Genomic DNA, 12918 nt, shown 5'->3' on the forward strand with positions numbered 1-12918 from the left:
TAAATTTTTAGCTTCAGATCTTCCATGGACAGGCCAACTCTCTTATTAGGTACTTTTAAGTTGAAGCCGATGCTCATTTAGCATTTCAAAAATCCCAGGGCCCTTAAGAATTATGCTAAATTGACTCTGACTATATAAATGGAACATCAAAGCCTGCATGACTTTACATCTGTTTACAGCATGGTTTACTGAATATTTTAAGCCTATTGTGGAGACCTACTGCTCAGAAAAAAATTCCTTTCAAAATATTAATATTACTATTCATTGACAGAGCACCTAGTTACCCAAGAGCTCTGATGGAAGATGTATAAGGAGATTAATTTTGTTTATATGCCTGCTAACACAACATCCATTCTGTAGCCCATTGATCAAGAGTAATTTTGTCTTTCAAGTCTTATTATATAGGAAACGCATTTTGTAAGTCTATAGCTGCCATAGATAGTGATTCCTCTGAGGGATTTGGGCAAAGTAAATTAAAAACCTTATGAAAAAATTCAGCATTCTAGATTCCATTAAGATCATTCATGATTCATGGGAGAAGGTAAAAATGTCAACATTAACAGGAGTTTGGAAGTAGTGGATTCCAACCTTCATAGATGACTTTGAGGGATTCTAGACTTCAATGGGGAGAGTAATTACAGATGTGGTAGAAATAGCAAGAGAACTAGAATTAGAAATGGACCCTGAAGATGTGATTGAATTGCTGCAATTTCATGATAAAACTTTAACAGATGAGGAGTTGCTTCTTATGGATGAGCAAAGAGCGTGGTTTCTTCAGATGGAAGTTACTCCTGGTTGGAATGCTGTGAACATTGTTGAAATGAGAACAAAGGATTTAGAATATCACATAAACTTAGTTGCTAAAGCAATGGCAAGGTTTGAGATACTGACTTCAACTTTGAAGGAAGTTCTGTGGGTAAAATGCTGTGAAACAGCATCTCATGCAACAAAGAAATCTTTCATGAATGAATAGTCAATCAACATAGCAAAATTCATTGTTGTCTTATTTTAAAAAATTGTCACAGACACTCCAGCCTTCAGCAACCACTATGTTTAGTCAGCATCCATCAGTATGGAGGTAAAACCCTCCACATGCAAGAAGATTACGACTTGCTGAAGGCTCAGATGATTGTTAACATTTTTAGCAATAAAATATTTTTTAATTAAGGTATGTATGTTGTTTTTTAGACATAATGGTATTGCACACTTAATAGCCTACAGTATAGTGTAAACATGAATTTTATATGCACCGGGAAGACAAAAAATTCTTGTGGTTCATCTTATTGCAATATTTGCTTTACTGCCATTGTCTGGAACCAAACCCACAGTAACTCCGAGGAATTTCTGTATAGTAAACATAACTTTCAACAAACAATTCAAATAATTTAGACATGTACAACTTTTTTTCATTGTTCATTTCAATCAGCCCTCCCAACAGTGGCATTTATTGTATCATTCCGAAGCAAACATTCTCCTAAAATCAATTAAACTCAGTATACTTGAAAAGCACATTTTTGCCAGTACGTAATTTAAAGCATCACTTCAATATAATTTGTTTACAATTGTTGGATCTACTAAAATGATCTCCTGAAGCTAATTACCTGGAAAACATTACAGGATTTCTTGCTGGAGAAACCAGTTCTTTAAAAGGTATTTTCTGTAATAGTATGGCCCTTGGACTCCCTTTTGTCTCTGGTTCTTTCAATATCTGAAGAAAGCCTGCAGCATGCCCCTTGAAATGACAAAACCCTTAATCTCCACTGGTGCTCTTTTTGTTCTGAATCCTAGCATGGGGGTAAGGCTTTCATTTGTCTCTGTGTTGGCTCCCCTGACTGAGGCATTCCAAAGATGCCACAGCTTACCATGCACTTATTCATTTGTTTTTCTCATTTATTTGCGTAATTATTCATATATTCAACAATCTTTATATTTTTTCATTGAGAAATAATAATTTTACATATTCTTGGGGTACATAGTGATGTTTTGATACATATAATGTATAGTGATTAGGTCAGGATAATTAGTGTATCTATCATCTCAAACATTTATCATTTCTTTGTGTTGGTATCATTCAATATCCTTCTTTTAGTTATTTGAAACAGAGTAAGTTCTAGTGTTCTACACCCCTTTAGGATGACTACAGTTGTGCATTTATCTTATGTCTGTGTTGTGTAACTCTCTTTGAACTCCAGATAACCTAATCTGCATTTAAAAAACTGACTCATAGCTCTCACCTGGTTACCCTGTTGCAATCTATTTTTAAATGATGTAAATTATTATTTTTGAAACGTGTATACATACTTTTGAAGAGGCAATGTCTTATAAAACATAAGACATGCTATACATTCAGAATAATGCTATGTTGCTCTTTTCTTTCTGATCATTTCTATTCCTTTTCCTTTCCCATTCCCCACAGAAGCTTTTCTCAACCTTTATTTATCACCTTTTGAAATTTTCTAATTCCATACTGAGCTGCTTCTCTCAGCAGGAGCCACCTTTCTCACTGAGCAAAGGTTAGTTGTGTACCCTCTATCTTGCCTTATTCTGTCTTTAAATGCACTTACAGATTCAGACTTCATTGCTCCTCTCCTATGGGGAAGTTCCCTTTTCTTTCCAAGCTTTATTCCACTGAGTAATTCCTCTTTGTCATAACTTTAGGGTTTTTTTGTCTTTATTAATTTATTTAATCTTCACTCAGTTTAAAAATAAGGGTAAAATTTTCTCTTCCTCAAATATCAATTTCCTTTCCCCAAAAATACTTTTATTTGATTTCAAACTCATCTCTGCTTGCCTGTATCATTAAACTTCTTGATAGACTTTTCAACATTTTTTTTTGTTTCTATTATTTTCTCACCATCCTTTCAAACCTCAACCAACTTTAATTTGAGATTTGATTCTGTTTCCTTCCTGAGACAGTTCTTCCTAGGAGCATCGATGACTTTTTAATCAAATAGTCCATTTTAAGTATTTTCTTTCCTTTCCTCTCTGTGACACTAGCTATCTACTCTCACTACCTTTTTCTCTCATGAGTTTCACACCATGATTCTCTCTTGCCTTTTTTTTTTTTGAGACAGGGTCTGGCTCTGTCACCTGGGCTGGAGTACAGTGCTATGATCATAGCTCACTGTAACCTCGAACTCCTGGGCTCAAGTGATCATCCTGCTTCGGCCTTCCAAAATGCTGGGATTACAGGCATAAGCCACTGCACCTGGCCTCTCCTGCCTTTCTTTCTACCTTTCTGAATACTCCTTCTCAGTCACCTTCAGGGACTCCCCTAACTGAGGTCATTTCCTGAATCTGAGAATTCCGGAATGGCTTCTCTTTTTCTCTTTCCTTTCCCCAACCCCTTTCTGTACAAATACACACTCCCAGACAATCTTATCTCCTTCCATGGCTTCAAATGCGATCTGTTTACTGTATATATTCTACTGAGGGAGAAATACAATACAAAATGTACAAATCAGACAATTATAATGACAGACGGTAGTTATATGTATATTTTTCTCAAGTTATGACTTGGCCCCCATCATTTCAATCTTCTTAATAATTTACATGGCTTATGATTTGGCTAAGTTTAATATGTCAATTGAAACAAAAATCTCTCTGAAAGAGATTACATGTTCCATGAGAGCAGAAATTGCTATACTTCTTTGATTCCTCAAAAGACCTAGGATTAGAGCTTTATATATCATAGACACTCAGCAACTTTATGACACTTGTAAATAATCACCCTGACAGTATGTGACTATGCTTGCCTGAGAAAGTTCCTCATAAAATAAAATATAAAGGATAAAAATAGATGTCACTCTTGCCAAGTGCAATTTCCCTAAGATTATTTTTTGAGAACCAAAGCTAAAGAAGTAACTTTCAATTACACATAATAGCTTTGTATTCAAATATTAAATATGACCCATTCCTGGAACATTGAATAGAAAAATAATATTCTTTAAGCTTCTAGGCCCCAGGACCATTACAGATCCTGGGCCTTGCTGACAATTCTCATTAAGTGGTAGGTGAAAGTGATTTTACATAATCATGTTAATCAAAAGATGAAGACATAAAAATGTATAATATCTTTGAGCATTGCAAATAATTTCAGAAATACACTGGTCCTATCTCTTCATTTTATATCAGGGAAAATGAAGCCAGAGGGGTTAAATGAGTTCTTTGATTTTACTTAGCTAATTAGTGGCAAAGCAGGGCAAATCTAAGTTTCAAGGCTTGGGGTTTAACGTTCTTTACATTATATACAACAGTGCTCATAAATATCCAAAGTTGTTGTCAATTCTGGTGGAAAAATCAGACGTGCTTTAGCATCATTCTTTTATTTTTATTTTTATCTTTATTTCAGCATATTACAGGAGTACAAATGTTTAAGTTACATGTATTGCCTTTGCCCCACACGAGTCATAGCTTCAAGTGTGTCCGTCTCTCAGATGGTGTGCACTGCACTCATTAGGTATGCACATACCCATCCCCTTCCCGCCCCCATCTGCCCAACACCTGATGAATGTTATTACTATATGTGTACTCAAGTGTTGATGAGTTTAAACCAATTCGATGGTGAGTACATGTGGTGCTTGTTTTTCCATTCTTGTTTTATTTCACTTGGTAAAATGGGCTCCAGCTCTATCCAGGATAATACAAGAGGTACTATATCGCCATTGTTTTTTGTGGCTGAGTAGAACTCTATGGTATACATATACCACATTTTATTAATCCACTCATGTATTGATGGGCACTTGGGTTGTTTGCACATCTTTGCAATTGTGAATTGTGGTGCTACAAACATTCTAGTGTAGATGTCTTTTTTATAGAATGTCTTTTGTTCTTTTGGGTAGGTGCTCAGTAATGGGATTGCTGGATCAAATAGTAGTTCTAGTTGTAGCTCTTTGAGGTATCTCCATATTACTTTCCATAGAGGTTGCACTAGTTTGCAATACTACCAGTAGTGTCTGAATGTTCCTATCTCTCTGCATCCACATCATGAGAGCAAACAGAAAACCTACAGAATTGGAGAAAATATTTGCATGCTACACATCTGATAAAGGGCTGATAACTAGAATTTATATAGAACTTAGGAAAATCAGCAAGAAAAAATCAAACAACCCTATCAAAAAGTGGGCAAAGGACATAAACAGAAACTTTTCAAAGGAAGATAGACTAATGGCCAGCAAACATATAAAAAAAATGCTCAGCATCTCTAATCATCAGGGAAATGCAAATCAAAAGCACATTGAGATATTACTTATCTCCAGTGAGAATGGCCTTTATCAAAAAGTCCCAAAGACATCATTCTTTATTTAAATGAATAGACCTTCCTCCTTACATCTGAAGCTATTTATTTCTTTCACCTTAGACTTATGAATTGCTGTGCAGGTGAAAAAAAGTGGGCCAATTGCTTTACTTAGCATGATAATAAAGTTTCTAGGTTATAATAATGTTGGTGATTATGTCGCTTTTTAAAATGACATTTTGTGTTCCCCAACTAGAGTAGATTGCTATTTCATATCTAATTAATTTATCCCTTTTTTGGTCAATAAATATTCATCAAAAATATACTTCATTTTAGTCATAATGCTGGGAACCAAGAATATAAAGATGAATTACTGTCTCCACTCCTGAAGGTGATGTGAATGTCCATTGAGAATTAATTGACAGAATATATGGAAACATTCTGTTAATTTTAAGTTATAGTATGTGTAGTAAAAACAGCCAATTAAATGCAATTTAAACATTATAAGTACTGTAAATATGTATATAAATACATGATATTGTGTGGATACAAATGGAGTAGAAGTGGGAAAGGGGGAGGCAGAAAAGTCACCGTGGTGGCAGTAACATCTATATTGAGTCATGAACAGTGAGTAGATACTCTTGAAGGGATGATGATGGAAGGATAGTGGAATGGGAAGCAGGGAGTAAGGGGCTCTTGCCAGAGACAGTAGAGGAAGCAAATGAATATATTATGTGAATTAAAATCACTTCTATGTGGTTAGAATTTAAGAGGTAGGTGGGGGAATAGCAAGAAATAAGGCTGGAGAGATAGGGAGGAAGCAGATTTTGGAGGGCTTTCTATGTCCATGTTAAGAAGTTTGGTCTTCACCTTGACTTTTGGATCTGTGATTGTCATCATTTGAAAACATTACTGAGCACACCTTATATGTGTTTGCCTTTATAGTATTCACTATGGTGTGAGAGAAAAAAATCCTGGCCTTAGTGTAAGTAGAACTGAGTTCAAGTTCTTGTTCTTTTACTTCTTAGTCATGAAATCTTGGTCATTCATGTAATGACCAAATATTGAGACCAAAGAGGACCAAAAATTGAGGTGATCTTTGTAAAATGGAAACAATAATTCACAAAGAATCAAATAAGATAGAAGTTCGAAATTTAAAAGTGTTTATAGTGATAGAGCATCGCTATTCTCATTATTCCAGGGCAGAAAACTTCTGGTGCAAAAAAACCAGAAAAATTATAGATGAAGGTGTTGTGCTTCAACTTTGCTTCCAGCTGGTTCTCTGGGACAGCAGAACGAGGTGGAACACACATTGTGTCAGTAAAGTTCAGTCAACAAAACAGAAGCCACTCTATATATTCTGGTTTGGGTTTAGGGCTTATAGGACTGTTGGAAGAGATTGTAGAGTAGACATCAGGAAAGCTGCTACTGAAAGTTTAGGGGACCTGCCTTTGAAGGCCAGAGAAGTGAACTACTAAAATTCAGCCTGAAGCACCTAAGTGGGTGATTTTCAAATGCTTGCCTAGAAACCACTCTGAAACTCTCATAACGTAGCTTGTATCCTTTAATATAGATTTTCAAAAGCTTCACAATGTGTGAAAGTTTCTGCAAATAATGAATCATTAAGTTCTAAGAAATTAGCTGGACAACTAAAAATATACAGAAAAAATTAGCCGGGCATGGCGGCGCATGCCTGTAGTCCCAGCTACTCGGGAGGCTGAGGCAGAAGGATTGCTTGAGCCCAGGAATTCGAGGTTGCTGTGAGCTAGGTTGACACCAAGGCACTTAACCTGGGCAACAGAGTGAGACTCTGTCTCCAAACAAAACAAAACAAAACAAAACAAAACAAAACGAAACAAAAAAACAGCAGGTGACGAGTGAAGGGCCAATGCAATTCTTTAGTTTGTTTTGATTTTCAGATTCATGGCTTGACTTTAATGGGAAGGTATAAATGCTTAGCAAGAGTATCATCTGATCAAGTAAGATGGGCTTTGTGAAAAATAACAGCCCTTTGTAAAGCACTACCTTCCTCTTTTCCAGTTTCTGTCCATCAGACCAAGGCTAGCTTCTTAATGGTCTCCTTTCTCCAATATTGAAAATGGATGTGGACGATTTGTCTCTTTAATTATTAAGAGATGATATGGCGATCCTAGAAATCAGAACATTTCTTTAAGACCTCTTTAATTTAAAATAAATTTAACCCCAAACATACATACTATCTGCTATGGTTTAAATGTGTCCCCCAAAAGGCTTGTGTTGAAAACTTAATCCCCAATGCAACAGTCTTGGGAGGTGGAGCCTAATGGGAGGTCACGAGGGGTCCATCTTCATGAATGGATTAATGTTGGCTGCAAGTGTGATCTTTTGTGATCTCTTGCTCTCTCTTTCCCTCTCTTTGTCTTTCCTCCATGGAATGATGCAGCAAGAAGGTTCTCAGCAGAGGCTGGTCTCTTGATCTCAGACTTGATCAGCCACCACAACCATGAGCCAATAAATTTCCGTTCATTGTAAATTACCCAGTGTGTAGTATTCTGTTATAGCAGCACAAAACAGATTAAGACACCATATCAACGTAAGCATTAATATAGCCTTGGTTGTTTTTTCAGTAGGGATAAGGCGGTTCATAGTGATATGCCACAGGGAAGGCCTTCTGTACATAAATTAACATCTGCTCTCCTATTCATCATCACACCCAAGAAACTCACACATAGAGCCTCAAGAAATATCTTCTACATATTTTATCTAACCATGAATTTATAAAAATTTGTTCTACCTGGATCTATATCATTTTTATAGTTCTCATCATTGGTCAAACCAACTGGCAAGTAGGACAACTTAGGCCTTGGGAAAAATACTAAAGTATCAGGGGTTTGTAAAGTGAGCTGTAGTCTTTGTTTGAGTTGAAATGTCTAGAGATATTGGTAAAGAGAGGCCAGGAGGCTGGCTTCCCAGGATAAAGTTATTGCCATATGTATAACTTGGTAATGACACCCTAAGTGGTTAATTTCTCTGTTCACTATGGATAATCAGAACACAGAATAGTTTCATAGTACCAAAAAACAAAAATCAAGATCAAAACAAAACAAAAAGTCTCCCCCAAAAAACAATAAAAAAAACCTTACAAGGAAATGATTTATAAGTGCATGTCAGCTTTTAAATTTATAACTGGAACATGTGTGGATGCCATGGGAGAGCAGTGCTTTTCCAGGGACCATCAGCGTTCTCTTATCTCATGGGCCCATGCTTTCCTCCATCAAGTTACTAGAGCAATCAAATGATTAATCAGAAGTATGCTTGGTGAGCAAAGGGACTTGTGTAGTTTTGCAGGACATTTAATCTGGACTGGCTGATGTGGAGGGCGATGACCTTCCTCTCACATCATACACTTTCCTATTGCCTGAAACACAAAAGCCTCTTGGACAGTTGCCTTGTGCATAGCCCTGGAGAATCACTGATAAAATTGTCATCTCTGGCTCTCTTTGTTCCCCAGCTTTATGCACACTACCATCCTTCTGTCATGAAAACATCTTCTGGACAAATAGGATATTATATCCTATTTACCTTAATAATAGTTAAATGTTAGATATTTGATACCATTTAAAAGATAAACTTATTCTTTATATTTAAGAAATGTGCCTTATTTTCATTAGGGAAAAAAATCACGAATAATTTCTTCCTACGTAATTGCATCATTTGAAAATACCATTTATTGACTTTCCCCCCATTACAATGAAAACGTAAGATGAGAGCGGAAACATAGAGAAACAAAAAAACTAAAAATGAAAAAATATCTGGAACATGATAACAATTGAAAATATTTTCTTACATATTGTTTCTCTTACACAAATGGTTATATGTTGAACATACCATTTTATGTGTTTAATTATATTATGAATACTATATTTTCCTGTGGCAATAAATATTATTCTAGAATGGTTTTTAGTTGGTGCATATGATTATACTATATGGAGATATCATATTTTTTTAGAGCCTATTGATGGAAATTTAGATTCTTCCCAAATTTTTAATATTATAGACAATGCTATAATGAAAGTCTCTTTTAAAATATATATTACTTACATCTTTGATACTTTCCTTGGCATCCATTTGTAGAAGAATTTTGTCTTATGTCTCAGCAAGTGGGATATATCATTCTTTCACATGGCTAGTCCAATCCATTATATACTGATGTTTCATTGCAAGTCAGTGGGGTGATATTTTCTGATTATGATCTCAGAATTTAGTTGTTTTGTGAATTTCCAGGCTGCATTTCCATGTAGGGCACTTTCATACAAGCAAGTCATTAGTTCTTCTATTTAAAAATCTTCAGTGTTATTTTTGTTGCCTTTTGAATGAACTTAAATTTAAATATACTGTTGTGTGTGTGTGTTTTATAAATGACACACACACATATATCTACATATAAAAACTAAGAAAGTAAAGTATACACATAGTATATATAGTATAAAGTACAGATGTTCCCCCACTTATGATAGCTCAACTGCAATTTTTCAACTTTATGATGGTGAGAAAGTGATAGGCACTCAGCAGAAACTGTCCTTTGAATACTCATACAACCATTGTATTTTTTTACTTTTAGTACAGTATTCAATAAACTATATGAAATATTTAACACTTTATTATAAAATAGGATTTGTGTTAGATGATATTGCCCAACTGTAGGCTAATGTAAGTGTTCTGAGCACCTTTAAGGTAGGCTAGGCTAAGCTATGATGTTTGGTAGGTTAAGTGCATTAAATGCACTTTTGACTTAGAATATTTTCAACCTACAATGGATTTATCAGGATGCAATCCCACTGTAAATTAAAAAGCATCCGTGTGTGTACTTTACTTTTGAATTTCTATATTTTTGTCATTAGTTTATCAGCTCAAATTTAAGCTTTCTAGGTCTGAATTGAGGGACCATATTTGAAAAAAGTGATAACATTTATATTAAGTTTCACTTTGGGAATGCTATTCTCACTTTTTTGGACCAAAAATATTTGATATATTGGGAAATAATTCATGCTAAAAATTCTTTTATTCTCAGGTTGGTATTTTGTTTGCTGTTTAAAGTTTTTGAAAGCTATAAAAGGTAGAAGAATCTATAGCAAAATATATATACGTAGTGTTCTGGATCAAGGGGTGTGTGTGTCTCTGTGTATGTGTGTGTGTGCATTCATCTGTGCCTATCATGGAAATACTTATACTTTGTATGTATTTGTATACAAAGTATATTTTGTATGTATTTATAGCTATTACCTTAATATTGTAACATATAATACATAATTCTCATGGTATAAGTAAGTGGGCATTTCTAACCTGCCCAGCAAGATGAAATGTGGCAGAAAATATTTCAGAAGCCTATTCACTTTAGGCACTTTAATAATTGTCCAGTCCACTATCTTAATTAAATAGTATGTTCTAACAAATTTTTTTGGATTAATGATTAGAAATCTAATTAAATTGTCCTACCTTTAAGATAAGGGCTTTTAACTTAGGAATAGTGACCCCTATGGAGTTCGTGAATGGGCTTCACAATGTGTGTAAATACACCGAAATTACACAGCCCTAATGTTATGTTTATGGTAGGCAATGCTAGTTTTAAAGTCACATTCTTCAAGAAGTCTATAATACTAGAAAGGGTTAATAACTATAGTTATAAGACACATTATTATACATCAGAAAACTACATAGAATATAGGTAAATTAAGGATCCAGTGATTTTAGGATATTCAGTAACATGATGTATTTTCAAATATGATTTTCCCTGTCATAGTACAATTCAACTTTTATTATGCTATACAAATTGAGTAGCTGAAGAGACTATATCAGTCACATACGGTGTTTTTAATTTTTTAATTTTAATTGACAAATAATAACTATACATATTCATGGAATATATAGTGATTTTTTTTTTTTAAAGAGGGAAGATGTTGCAGAAAAAAAGTTAATCATAACAATGTTTTGGTTTTTCCAGTCAATGCTAATTTACATAACTGCCTATGATAAAATCCTAACTTTATTTGTTTTTGTTTTTGCTTTTGTTTTAGTAAATGAGGGAGCCAGATTTAAAAAAAATCAAGTACTTCAATGAAATTGGTAGTCGTATCATCTGTTTTGCTAAGTAGTTTATACTTAGTCTTATCCATTTGAACCTGTAATGTGAAGGATACTTTATTTACTGAGCATTTGGGGATATATCAAGACATATAAGAAATGGCCCAACTTTCTAAAAACTTACAATCTAGAATGAAAATAAAGTTTAAAAAGACCAACCAAAATTTAAGGCAATGTACTTTCTGGTATGAGTAACTCAAAAGCAAGATTATATTATGTCAGGAACAATTAGGTAGGCCAAGAGGCTCATCCACACTATTGTAACCAAGAACAATTTCTAATCAGAGTAGAAATTTGACAAGAGGCTATGTTTTAAAATGTATATTTTATTGTTATTCAGCTATGGTAAGGCCTGATCAGGAAAAAGTTTCCATTTAAAAGATAGTTTTTTACTCACAGTTTAAGGGGGAGAGGACACATCACACCCTTCAGAGTCATGTGAGGAAGCATTAGGGTCCATCAGGAGGTAGAAGGAGCAAGGGAATAATGTGGGGAAGAGCCTTAATTATGGTTTTCATGGGAAGGAATGGGTAAGGCAGTGTAAGCAGGCTAAGCAGGTTTAGGATTGGCTAGTTTGAATAATTTCATTTGGCTCCAGGGTTGTCCCTAGTTGTCTGGTACCTGGCCCTGGTGTGGTTAAGACAGGTGGATAGTGGCCTAGAGTGTAAAAGCTCAAAAGAGGAGGTTAGGGGGCAGGTGGGCTCTGGATTGGTTAGTTTGCATAACAATGGTATGCTCTTAGGCAAATGGTTTGATATCTCTAGAAATTTGCTATACTCGGGAGGGGCAAGCTCTCCAGGATCAGTAAGGGGCAAAATGTCAAAACATCAGAAAAAACAGAAAATAAAGAGACATGTTCAACAATACAAGCTGTTAACAGACATGTGGCCTGCTATGTACTGAACATTTGTGTCCTCTCCATGTTCTTATATTGAAGCCCTAATGTATTGGGAGATGAAACCTTTGGGATTTAATTAGACGACAGAAGTGGAGCCTCCATAATGGGATTAGTGTCCATATAAGAAGAGGAAGAGAGCTAGGTCTCTCCCTCTGCTCTCTACTATGTGAGGATATGAGGAAATGACCATCTGCAAACGAGGAAGTGGGCCCTCACCAGACACTGAATCTGCCAGCACATTGATCTTGGACTTCCCAGCTTCTATCACTGTGAAGAATAAATGTTTGTTGTTTAAGTTTTATAAAAAGAAAGTTTATTTATTTATTTATATTTTTTATTTCAGAATATTACAGGGCTACAAATCCTTTAGTCACATAAATTGTCTTCGCACCAACCGAGTCAAAGTTATAAGTGCACCTAGCCCCTAGACAGCTTGCACCACACCCATTAGGTGTGAATTTACCCACCCCCTTCTCCCCCATCCCACCTATCCAATCCCCCATGAATGTTACTTCCATATGTTCACATAAGTGTTGATCGATTAGTACCAGACCCCATATATCCAAAGGAACCTTAAGCAAAAAGAACAATTTGGGAGGCATCAATTTACCAGACTTCAAGCTATACTACAAGGCTATAGTACCCAAAACAGCATGGTACTGGC

The sequence above is a fragment of the Propithecus coquereli genome, unplaced genomic scaffold (assembly GCF_000956105.1).
Source record: "Propithecus coquereli isolate 6110/MARCELLA unplaced genomic scaffold, Pcoq_1.0 Scaffold191, whole genome shotgun sequence".
NCBI classification, from domain to species: Eukaryota; Metazoa; Chordata; class Mammalia; order Primates; family Indriidae; genus Propithecus; species Propithecus coquereli.